The sequence below is a fragment of the Parasteatoda tepidariorum genome, chromosome 1 (assembly GCF_982258835.1).
Source record: "Parasteatoda tepidariorum strain Cologne lab strain chromosome 1, Ptep-v5.0, whole genome shotgun sequence".
Lineage (NCBI taxonomy): Eukaryota > Metazoa > Arthropoda > Arachnida > Araneae > Theridiidae > Parasteatoda > Parasteatoda tepidariorum.
The window spans coordinates 133957141-133970599 of NC_141755.1; the positions used below are offsets into that span (position 1 = coordinate 133957141).

At 29.6% G+C, this 13459-nt stretch overlaps 1 protein-coding gene across 3 annotated transcripts in view; it reads right to left on the minus strand.

Annotated features, from left to right (window-relative positions):
* The window catches only part of LOC147817007 (uncharacterized), a 48860-nt gene that overhangs the window by 24074 nt on the left and 11327 nt on the right, over positions 1 to 13459 (minus strand). For all 3 annotated transcript variants that reach the window (XM_087153541.1, XM_087153544.1, XM_087153535.1), the window contains exons 2-3: positions 10324 to 12751; positions 153 to 279 (exon numbers count right to left, since the gene is read on the minus strand). The gene's annotated coding sequence lies outside the window, so the exon portion shown is untranslated. The remainder of the gene's footprint in view (positions 1 to 152; positions 280 to 10323; positions 12752 to 13459) is intronic.

Below are 13459 nucleotides of genomic sequence, written 5' to 3' on the forward strand. Positions count from 1 at the left end.
TCGAATCAATTCTTCGAAAAGGTAATTTTTCAATGTAGCTCAAAATATTTTTTACACTAATAATTATAGGAACTTCAGAGTTTTAAAATGCTGAATATTGAAATATTTGTGTGCTTTTTTCTAAAAATTTTTTGAGAGTTAAGAATACGTACCGAAAGCTTTCTGAAGTCACAGATGCGTGCGATCCGGACGGTAGGAGTTTTCACACTGAGTAAACCACTGCCGCAACTGTTGCCACTCAATCATAAAAATAATAGCTCATAGAACTTCTTCTAAAACCTAGAAATGTACAAACACTTTGTTGCAATATTAAACATATTACTTTAAAAAACATTTACCTTATTCTAACTATTATTTTTCATTGGAAAGCAATTTAATAATTAAGTATTGACAATTTTTTTTTAAAATGCAATATTGAGAATTACATGGAGCTATCATGGTTTTGCTTTTCAAATAGGAATTGTGTGTAGAAATGTCATTTATGTTTTGAATTATATTGCTTGAAATAATTAATTAAATTACAATTTTTCAAAAGTTATTATTTTTTTTACAGCTGAACGGGGACTGAGCATTGAAACAGGAGGGTCATCACATTTTTTTTGCTGTAAATTATAAACATATCCTGCAGGTACTAGAAAATTTCTGTACTTTCAGAAGATATTTTTCTTTCCTAATAGTAGCAAAAATTTTGTATTAACGCATTAAATACAGGGGTTGGACAAAATAATGGAAACACTTAGACACTAACACGTTTTTTAATATTGCACAAAAAGATTGATTAGAAATGATTTCTCAAACATATAAATGAAGTTTAAACTTTTTGAGGTTTGTGGGATTGACAATAAATTAAAAACTAAACTCAGTGGCATGGCAGACCTATAGAGGGCCAAGGCCTAATGTGCCCATCTCAGTTCCTGACTTTGGGCTCTGGTGTGCAGGAGCAGATGTTCCGGTTAGATGGTCAGTCGAATGCGGAACCCCCAGTGTTTATTTCCCAAGCATGCTTGGTACTCATTTTACCGACCCACTGAAGGGATGAAAGGCTGTGTCGACCTTGCTCTGCCCGAGGATCGAACCCAGGACCTGTGGAAAAAGAGCGCGAAGCGCTATCATTCAGCCACCGGGCGTTTGACAATAAATTAGGATAGGGAAAAAAAAATAACATCCTATGGTACGCTGAAAGTGTAGTAATAGATTTATCCACCTCCACATAAGAACGAATTAAATAGATATATGTACCTTGAGCAAAAATACAACCTGAATAACTTTCGCTCTAATGATCGGATTTTCACGAAGTAAGTATCTATCTCATTGGTTTTCGATTAAGAGTTCCAATCTTAATGGGTGATTTCAACTTCGCTAATTAAGTAGTGTTAACTATTAATTAGTGCTAACTATTAATTAAGTTACTAAATCGAACACTAAAACGAACTTTCTCGCAATGAAAATTAATTTTTTTTACAGAAATGGATTTCTTACTTTTAAAATCTGGGGGCTAGCCGCAATCTAGAAATTGTGGTCCTTATAGTATACTACAATATACTAACTAGATACTATTTTTCGTATTTGTTTTATTTAGAACAAAGTCTTTAAAGTTTTTAACACAATTTAATTAATAGAACACTAAACAATTCCTAATAGATTAATATCAATATATAGAAAATTCCTATAGTAATATTGCATTAAAAAAAATAAACAGCATCAGTTAGTCAGTATTCCTTTGTAATAGATATCATATTTGATTAAGAGTTTTAATATATTTCAAGAATTTCTTAGTCAAATTACATAAAAGTAGGATTTCAATAATATGAAAGAAAAAAATAAATGAAGAGAAAAAATAAATTGTAAATTGATTGTAATTGATGTAATTGTAAATTGATTGATTGAAATTGATTGAATTGTAAATTGATGATTCCCCAATTCCAAATTCAAAAATTCCATGATATGATTACTGTATTGATAGTAACCATAATAAGAAATCAAAATAATAGAGCAATTAGAAACAACACTTTAAAGTATTTTTAAAATATTAAAGGTTTTAATCTTTAAAAGTCATGGGGTTTTGTTCTTTGTCTAGGTTTCGAGTTAATTTTTGTCTAATTGATTCTTTGCTGTTCAGGTTAAATTTAATTTTATGCAAAGTACTATTCATAATTATTTCATAGCGCAGGACTCGTCGCGCGCCAAAATAAGGAGCACTGATGTTAATCTTGACTTGGAGATTACTTTGGATAAAAAGATACTAAGTCAAATTTTGAATTTAAATAAATCAAAAAATATTAAAAAATTTAAAAAAATGCAAAAATAAAAGTTGAAAATCTTGTTCTTTTGCTGAAAATTCACAAATTGATTGCCTTTCCAATGTCTTTTTTTTGTAAATGCTTTACTATAACTTATTTAATTCAATGTAATTGTTGCAATTTGTGTTATATTGCACAGACTAGTTTAGAATTTCATAAGAAAATTAATTCTCACTGATTTGTTATAAAGATTTTTATAATAATAATAATGGTACTTCAGATTAAAAATTTTACATTTTCAATTTCATAATTTTGATATTGTTACTCTTTTTATTTTGGATTTTATGGAAAATGTAGATAATAGGCTTGATTTAGAAAATATTTATATTAGCAGTATTAAAACTCTTTTTCCTTAAGGTTTGAATAGTAAATTAAGGTTTGAATAGTAAGTGGGGAAAGTACTATTAATATTGATGATTTTTGTATTGATGATAAATTCAAAGGTTTTAATTTTCCTAGATCTTTTTATTCAAAGTATAGATATAAAAAAGGTAAGGGTAAAAAGGTTAATAAATCTATTAATTTTGATGAATTTTTGAAAATTTTTAACTTTTGTGTTAACCTGACTAATATTTTTATTACTAGGAAATATATTTTTGGATTTAAAGATAAAATTCTTAAAAATTTCTTTTTTAAATTTGGGAACAAAATAAAATTTGATACTGAACTACATTGTTTTGGATTTGGTTAAATCAAAACTTGGTGTTGATAAAATTGATATGCTTTTTGGAAAAGTTTTAATTGTTCAGAAGGTTTTTTGTACTATTAACTTTCATGATTAAAAATTTGAAATTGCTAGGACATCACAGGTTTTTCATTGTTTTTCTGATATTTATCCTTTAAAACAACTTAAAGTTGCTTATAAATATTCCTCTACTCTTAGAAAAAAGGTATGTAATTATAATTTAATTCGGTATTTAAATTATATTTCAACGTCTGATTGTTTTTGCAATAAAGACGAATTTTCTCAATACATTGATGAAGATTATGGTTATGTTATTACCGGAAATTTAGAGATCGTTGGAGATCAAGATTTGATTAGTATTTTGAGTAGAGGTTCAAAATTCAGAACAAGGTTTAAAATGAAAAATGATGACTTTATTTTATCGGTTAAAAGAGATCCGATTTTTTTTATTGCCGAAATTTCTAGGAAATATCATTGGCCCGTTGAGTGTTTTACAGAATAGAATGGAAGACAGAAATTGTGGAAAAAGTTAAATATTATTCATTTAATTCCAAATTTTGTTTTTATCCTAGTGGTACCGTTATCAATTATGATTTGTTTGAAGAGATAAAAATGCTTAAGAATAAGCTTATTATTACAGTTGTTGATAAAGCATCTAATAACTTTTGTATCATGCGTAAATATTTTTTTAAAAAATTAATTATTGGAGAATATAATGCTAATAATACTTATTTCAAATTTAAGGGAAGATAAAAAATTTATTGAGAAAAGGATTATTGCTTTTAGTAAAAAATTAAAATTTAAATTGGATAGAATTACTTTTCCATATTTATTTCCTATTGCTAAATTTCATAAAAATCCAGTAAAATTTAAATTTAATGCGTGTGGTAAAAATTGTTATAATTCTAGTATCAGTAAAAAGTTTAATATTCTTAAAACTATTTTGCTTAAAATTAAAGGTGAGAAAAGTATTGTTTAGTAACGTTGATGTTTGGAATTTTATTAACAAAAGCGTGGTTTCTTACATTAATACTTTTAATTTTGAAAACATTTATACCAGTATACCTCATGCATAAATATTTGATATTTGTAGTTGCATTTATGATAAATATTTATTTAATGAAAATATTGATAAATCTTATTGGTTAGAAATTTGTAAATTTAATCTTTTTGAAGATGTTCCTTTTACGGTGTTGATTTTTATAAACAAAATATAGGGACTTCGCATAGTAATTCTTTTTCTGGAGCTTTTGCTAATATTTTTTTACTTTTTTTGAAGCCAAATTTTTTGAGTTTAATGATTTTAAGACTTTTAGGTATATTAATGATTCAATTTTATTTAATTGTGATAATTATGATTTCATTTTTAATATATATCTTAAGGATTTGGTTTTGAAGCAGACTACTGAAAATTGCTTAAATGTTGAATATTTAGATTTTAAATTCGATATTGTTAATAAATAAATTAAAATTGGTGTTTATAATAAAAGGTTGGCTTTAGAGTTCGTTTTTTTTTCAGTAATTTTAAAACTAATTTATGCAGTAAAATTTTCAAAAATTTACTTTTTTCTCAATCTTATAAAATTAATAAAATTAGCAATCATGTTGGGAGCTTTCAAGAGGCAACAAGTAATTTTTTGAAAAATTTGGAAAATTAACATTTGATTTCCTTTATAAAAAAAATTATTGATTATAGTAAAATTTGGTTTTACTTTTAATTTCTGAAATATTTAATTTAAAATTAAAGAAAAAAGATTGAAAACTATTAGTTTCGCCTTTTCTTTTAATAGGGCATGATGAAGTCTTGACAGAGTTGCTCCGGTCAAGCATTTCTTTCAATAATGAGGGCGACTTTTTAATTCCTTCTACTCATTAAATTTGGGAGCGTTGTTTTTTCGTTTATTTCAAATTAGTTGATGCTCGGTAGTCAGTTGTGTACTTTGGTTTTGGGATTTATTTTCAAGTAAGTTTTTGTGCATTGCATTCTTATGTATTAGTTTAGATTTTATACTTTTGTATTTTGTTTTTGTAATTTTATTGTATTTTCTCTACCTGGACTTTGGCAAAATCCAGGGAGTTGTGTTCAAAGAGAGCAACTGAGACATTTGTCGATCGAAAAGGTTTTGCAATTACGACTTCCGGGGCTGGTACCCCCTGACTACGTAAGCTTCGACTGTCATATTTTTCATTATTTTTAATTGTTTTTCTTTATTTATTCTTTTGGTTTTTTATAGTAACCAATCATTTTAAAATCATAAGAAACGATAGCTGCGAAACTACTAAATTCAGCCTTCCCCAAGTCAAAATTTTTAATAGCTCTCCAATGATGGATCAACATAGTCTTGATGATACGCATTAATAATTCCATCATGAACCATTATATTTTTTATAGTAACCTACATAAGTAACAATCACCCCAGTGTAAAAAGTCGGGCTTATATACAATGGCCCAACATGAAAAGAAAAATGTTTAGATAGTATATTCCTCCTGAACCAACAAGAATTTTCGTTAAATCATCATAGAAATTATGGACCATCATGAATTTCCATCACAGTATCCTAGAAATCAAATGCTGAAACTATTATGAACAACCATCATCCCAATGTAAGAATTCTGACTAATTTATGATGGGTCACAATTAAAAAAAACTGTTTTGATTCCTGAGAACCAACAATAATTCCCACTAAACCATCATAAAAATATATAATTGGAAATATCATGGATCATCACAGATGGAGAATCAAACTTCTCTTCATGGTTAACCATCAAAGCATTCAAGTAGCATTTTCCGACATGAAAAAATTGAAGTTTGTTGGCATATGAAAAACCATGAACACATATTAGAAAAAGGTGAATGATGGTGACCGTCAAATGATGTTGGACCATCATGAATTGCACTGAAACCAACATAAGCCATCAAATTGTTTTGATGGAGCCATCAAGAATTTTGACCAGGGATGCCATTACTTTGATGGTGGTTCATTCATTGTGTAAATTATTGCAGCCATTTTTTATGGATACAAATACAAGCGGTCTCTATTTTTTTATTGTTGTTTTTGTAGTTCATTTACGTCGAACTAGAATTTGCACAATGGGCAATTAGCGACGGTTTGGGAAACATCCCTGAGGATGATCTGAAGACATGCCATCACAATTTTGATCCTCTGTCGAGGGGATGGCACCCCCGCTTCGGTGGCCCGACGACCTGCACTCGAAGTCGAGCACTTTACGGTGGAACAGTTTAACGAGGACCCATAACGCACACCCTTCGGTCCCTACACAGACTAATCCAAGTGATCACCCACCCGCACCTTGACCGCAGCAAGTGAAGCTTGACTTCGGTGATCTGTTGGGAACCGAGTCTTAATGATCAGTTCACTGCGGGACTCAATTTTTAAGTTCGAATAGAAGTATTAGAGATGTTTAATATGTTCTATAATTTTTTGTCGAACTTCGAATTATGGAAAGTTATCTACTCTATTTTATTACAATATTAACTACACGAGGTTACTAATATTGACTACACGTGGTGGTATAATCTTTAAGGGTTGCTATAGCTATGTAGGGTTGCTAGAACTCTAATTTTAAACCTGATTCATTCGCCAAATGTTTAGAGATGAACATTAGTCAACATTCGTGAGTCTGTCCTTCAAAAATCCCCATGTCCTTCATACCCCCAAGTCAAAATTCTTGATGGTCCCATCAAATCATTTTGATGATTTTTGCTAGTTTCAGCTAGCAACCCCTTTGATGGTTCATGATGGTTCCAACTAAACATTTACATGATGCTTTAATTAGAATTCTTGTTGGTTCGCAGGAATATACCATCAGTTTGTTTTTTTATGTTGGACCATTCATAAATCAGTCCAAATTTCTACATTAGAATGATGATTTTTCATGATCTTTCCAACATTGGATTTCTAAGATACCATGATGGAAATTCGTGATGGTTTAGCATAAAAAACAATCGAAACAAGTTGCTATTCTTATGTTGGACCATCATAAATCAGTCCGAATTCATACATTAGGATGATGGTTACTTTTGTTGGTTACCATCAAAAATATGTTTCACGATGGAATTATGGATGGTTGCCATCATAATTATGTTGGTCTATCAATGGAAAACAATCAAACATTTTAACCTGGGTAACAATACATTTCCCCCTTTGACACATTGATGGATTATATCCGTTGATATGACCTTTGCCCCACAAGCAGGATGGAATTTCTGTGAGAGGATGGGCCCTGTCAAAAGTATTTTTGGAGAGATAAAGGTTTGGTTAACGATTTTCTATAATGAATTTGAATTCCGATGCAATATTTAAACATGTTATAAGGCAAAAAAAAAATCGCAAAACTTTTTTCGGTTAATACTTTATTAGTTTAATAATGGGGAAGCTAATGATATGTTTTGATAGGATAATAAGTTACTACAAGTAGGCTAATGGCAAAATTTAAATTTGTGTTTTCATAATAAATTGTAGTTACATTCTCTTTGAGTAAGACTTTTTATAGGAGGGATGTGAGAGTAGATATTCGGTGGACAAATGAGAGCTAAACAACGTCCAAATATAGGGCTTAGTTTTCGAGGCAAAATTCAAGTTTTGGAGAATGGGTAAAATTTAGGTTTAGATGGGCTTACAATAAGTTAACGTTCAAGGCAAAATTCAAACTTTGTTTGTCAGAAATTGGCTAAAACGTTTTTAAGACGTAACTTATTTTGGTGGGTGGGCTAACGAAAATATTGTTTTGGACGAACGAGTTACTAAATTATACAAACATTCCGAGCTCAAATTCAAACTTGTGATTATTTGTTCAGAAATCAGATAAAGTTTCCCATTAATTTTTTTAACAGTCCGGGGGAAAAAATTTTGGCTGAGTAAACCCATAGACATGCACCACAAATGCATGCGTAGAGTACGCGTAAAATGTACTTTCTTATAGCTAATTTGTAATGAACTTTTTTAAAATACAATATCATTGATGAACATCTTCAAAAATTTTCAACTTAGATTTATAACTTTCTAACGCAGTGTTACCCAAAGTGGTCCATATGGAACCCCAGGGGTCCGTGGTACCAGTCAGGGGATCCGTGAAAAAAAACTGATTTAGGGGTCCCTGAACAACGTCAGGGGGTCCGCGTGAGGTTTAATATAAAATAATAACATTGTGATTGGTCTTTATTATTATGGAAATTAAGATAAATAAAATAGTAGCGATTTTTATATCCTAAGTAAACAATAAATAATGGTGGGTGCTTATAATTGTTAACAGTGGTTTGTTACAAATTAAACAGTTAATTTACAAATTTTCTTATATCTTTTGTTCCCTTTGTAAGAGATAACAGTATGAATGAGTTGAAACAAAAACGCCGAAAATACAGTGTGGAATATTTGAAGTATATCTATATTTCTTCACCAGGAAATAGTACTTTACCTATGTGTCTTCTATGTAATAAAACTATAACTGATTCAATGAAACATTCCAAGCTTAACGAAGAATTGATAAAAATCCATAGTGACAAAAAAGATAAGGATTTAAATATTTTTCAAACAGTCAAAGAAAAATATCTGTAAACATCGTCACTGCAACAATTTATTGGGACAACATCTGAGCGAGGTGACGATGGATTGCATGTTTTTCATAATTTCGCATGTTTCTACATATTACATGATTGCAAAATCCGGAAAGTCTAACACTATTGAAGAACTTATTTTACTATCTGTAAGTGAGATAATACTCACCGGGTTGCACAAACCAGCTTTCAATATTGTAAAAAGAATTCCAGGGAGCAATAATAATGCACAAAGAAGGACTGACAAAATATCTCAGTGTCTAGAAAATTCCTTATGTGAGTACTTAAAAATATCTGAATTTTCTATTCAGCTTGACGAGTCCACTTATCCTGGAAACGAAACTTTTACTTTTAGCTCATGTAAGATTTGTAAAAGAATAAAAAATTTACCAGGAATTGTTATTTGCTAAATGTTTGGAAAGCGATACGAAAGGTGAAACGCTATTGACTGAATTAAAAGCTATACCCTTGACTAATATCATTTCTGTAGCTACTGACGGTACTCCGGCAATGGTAGAAAGATACCGAGGTTTTCTGGCTATTTTCAGTACATTTGCCGAACTTAACGAAACTAATTTGAAACTATAAGATGAACAATTAATTTTAATCAAAAGTAAAATCGTAAAACTGCGTTTGTTGCAAAACTTTTTCTGTATAAACAAAACTTGGGAAGAGGATATTGTTCTCTCAGTTTCAGTGCCGTAATAAACCCCAACACAAAAAAAATAATATATAAATGATTAGAAATCAGTGCTCACAAACATTGAGCCGGATATAAATACACTCTTGAAATCTCATCAAGTTCATCCAAGTCATTAATTTTTTATTTTATTTTAAACAAAAGATATAATTTCAATAAATAGTTCTCCAACAAAAAGTTTCTTTTTTTTTTAATTTGTAATTTTTATACCGTACATATATGCAGTTTTTCACTTGGGGGTCCGTGGGCAAGTTTTGACTATAAAAAGGGGTCCATGGGTCAAAAAAGTTTGGGAACCACTGCTCTAACGTAACTCTTTCAGACGAATGCGCTTACGAAAATTTACGATAAATTCATGATTTTCAAGAGGCAGAATTACAACTTCTGGTTGAAAAACTTGTTTTAGTCAGACTTTTTTGTTGGGTGATTTATCGAAAGTTTTTGTTGGCCAAATGACTTTCTAAATTGGGCTAAAAATTATCTAAAACCTATTTTGGTCATTACTTTTGTTTGAGTTAACGAAAATTTTTGGGATGCGGGAGCGAGATAACGATTTTCTAAAACGGGCAACTTTTTGAAGCAGAAGTGGAGTGAAGTTAACCTGCAAATAGGCAAATGGAAATTATTTCGTTATAGTTTATTATAACCTACCAACATTGTTAGGTTAAATAATAAATTAATAAGTAATAAGTTAAAATCTTTCACTGGCATGAATAAATAAAATTAAAGTAATAAAATATAGAAACCAAATCTTTTACTGGAGAAGCTATTCATTTAAAATGGTAAAAATTACTAATAGAATTTATATGGAGTTCAAAAATTCTGATTGTGATCATTTTTAAAAATAATTTCTTTAAAAAGTAGACGGGGGGAGGGAAGTTAAAATCCTTTTGCACTAAGGATGATGCTTTTAAGAAGGGCGTCTTTTGGGAGATCTTAAGAGAGTTAGAATCTCCAATAAGTTATTAAAAAAAACTGTTCCATGACTGGTGCGTAAAATTAAAAAATTACTATGCATAAAACAGTTAAGACAGAAAAATAAGGATGGAACTTTCTACTTACAGTCTTTATCTTTCAAAAGCTGCCATTCCTTATGCTGCTTCACGAAAAGGAGTCAGGCAATGCTGGAATTAATCTGGCTGATTCCAATAAGTCACACTTATTCATTTATGTGGGGTAATTGAGCAAATCCTGAAAAGCTGAAATATAATAAGTTTAATAATAGAAAATAGAAACTAAATACTGCTAAGAATTGAAAAAACAGAATGGAAAAAAAAGAGAAAAAAAACAGAATGGAAAAAACCCACAGGAAATAAATGGAAAAAACACTGAAATAATGGAAAATACGAATGGAAAAAAGCAAATGAATAAAAAATGGGAAATAGAAAATAAACACTGCAAAGAATCGGAAAAACACAATGGAAAAAATAGAATAAAAAAGCAGAATAGAAAAAACCCACTGGAAAAAAATAGAAAAAAAAAACACTGAAATAATGGAAAATAGCAAATGGATACGAAATGGGAAATAGAAAATAATTACTGCAAAGAATCGGAAAAACACAATGGAAAAAATAGAAATAAAAAACAGAATGGAAAAAACTCACTGGAAAAAAATAGAAAAAAAAACACTGAAATAATGGAAAATACGAAAGGAAAATAGCAAATGGATAACAAATGGGAAATAGAAAATAAACACTGCTAAGGATTGGAAAAACACAATGGAAAAAATAGAAAAAAACAGAATGGAAAAACCCAAAACAAAAAAATAGAAAAAAACACTGAAATAATGGAAAATACGAATGGAAAAAAGCAAATGACTAAAAAAATGGGAAATGGAAAATAAACACTGCAAAGAATCGGAAAAACACAATGGAAAAAACCCACTGGGAAAAAATAGAAAAAAACACTGAAATAATGGAAAATTGGAATGGAAAACAGCAAATGGATAGCAAATGGGAAATAGAAAATAAACACTGCAAAGAATCCGAAAAACACCAGGGAAAAATAGAAACAAAACAGAAAGGAAAAAAAAAACACTGAAATAAATGAAAATACGAATGGAAAATAGCAAAAGGATAACAAATGGGAAATAAGAAATAAACACTGCAAAGAATCGGAAAAACACAATGGAAAAAATAGAAAAAAAACAGAATGGAAAAGACCCACTGGAGAAAAATAGAAAAAAAAAACACTGAAATAATGGAAAATAGCAAATGGATACGAAATGGGAAATAGAAAATAAACACTGCAAAGAATCAGAAAAACACAATGGAAAAAATAGAAAAAATAACAGAATGGAAAAAACCCACTGGAAAAAAATAGAAAAAAATACTGAAATAATGGAAAATACGAATGGAAAAAAGCAAATGAATAAAAAAATGGGAAATGGAAAATAAACACTGCAAAGAATCGGAAAAACACAATGGAAAAAACCCACTGGAAAAAAATAGAAAAAACACTGAAATAATGGAAAATACGAATGGAAAACAGAAAATGGATAACAAATGGGAAATAGAAAATAAACACTGCAAAGAATCCGAAAAACACCAGGGAAAAATAGAAACAAAACAGAATGGAAAAAACCCACTGGAAAAAAACACTGAAATAATGGAAAATAGGAATGGAAAATAGCAAATGGATAACAAATATGAAATAGACAATAAACGCTGCAAAGAATCGGGAAAACACAATGGAAGAATAGAAAAAGAAATTGGAAGCAATTAGAAAGCAATAAAAAAAAAATAGAAAAAATTACGAAAAAAAAATATACGAATGGAAAAAAAATACAGGAAAAACATATGGGAAGAAAATGGAAAAGAAACAATGATAAACAATTTTAAAATGCATCAATAAAAAAAAATTATAAAATAAGCTAAAAAAAAATTGGAAAAGAAACAATGAAAAAAATAAAACGTGGAAAAAGCACAATGGAAAAAAGATTAAGAAAAGTGGAGAAAAAAAAGTGGTAAAAGTCTTAGAACACAAAGAAAAATTAAAAAGAAATGGAAAATACTGTGAAAAAAGAGTAACCAAAATATGAATGCGCAAACGCAATAAGATGACGGAACGACCAAATTTCGTTGCATGTAACGCAAACGTAGTAATGATGAATTTTTCGACTTAACAAGCGGCGATGTGAGACGGGATCCCTCGGACGAAAATGTACCAAACGGGGAAAAAAAGAAGGAAAAAAACCGGACAAAATGTTGCCTTTTTTTTCCCGAAGAAAAACGGCAATATTAGATCAGTCACTCTGCCTTCTTACGATTACTTTGAATATCATAAGAAGCAGAAATTCAGGAAAAATAAATAACTTACCTTAAAATTAAGAATTATCAGTAAGCTTACGAAGAGTATCATACTATTTTTTGAATACATAGAGCCTAATATTTTTTTAAGCTAGTAAAACTTACCTGTAGTTACCGTACCTACAGATTAATGACTGTTAGATGGGTCTTTACAAGCCTTCTTGCTAATTTTTCTTGATATCCTGAGGGAAAATTAAAGATCATTATATTAAAATCATTACATCAATGTCGTAAAAGTAATAGAATGATTGTATTTTAATGGAATATTTTTGTCCTCTTTCTTAAATTTCCTAACATTATGAAAACTAAGATGTCAGAATCGAAAATCCCTATCTAGATAATTTGCAGATTAACCGAACTGCTCCGTTAAAGAGCAGAATCAAGTATTTTCCTCATTGTCCCAAGGTAATGAGATCATATACTGCTTCATGTGGTTAAAGTTCAAAAGTTTGTTAACTAATTGGTTGGCTATATTTATTGACTTGATTCTAAAAATAAACAAATGACATTACGATTTTCTTTCTTTAATTGTACAAATTGTAATAATTAATGTGAACAAGTTTGAACATTACATTAATAATAAAAGGAAGTGTTTGTGTCCGTGTATTCCTCCTATAAATCCAGAATCGTTTGCGTATCAGGGTTCTAAAATTTGGATAGCGGCTTCGAGGAGAAATTTTAACCTCCCTTCCTAAAAATGATTCAAGAAATTTCATTCATTTGTTGGGAAAAGACGTTTAAAAAAAGAATATTTCTTATGGGATATGCATTAGCCATTGTTAAAAATTAAACTGTTGACGATTCTGTTTTAGTACTTCAAATATTTAAAACATGCAATCTTTTTCAGCTTTGCAATATTTATCACGGTGAATAGCGATAATGCTTGTGTT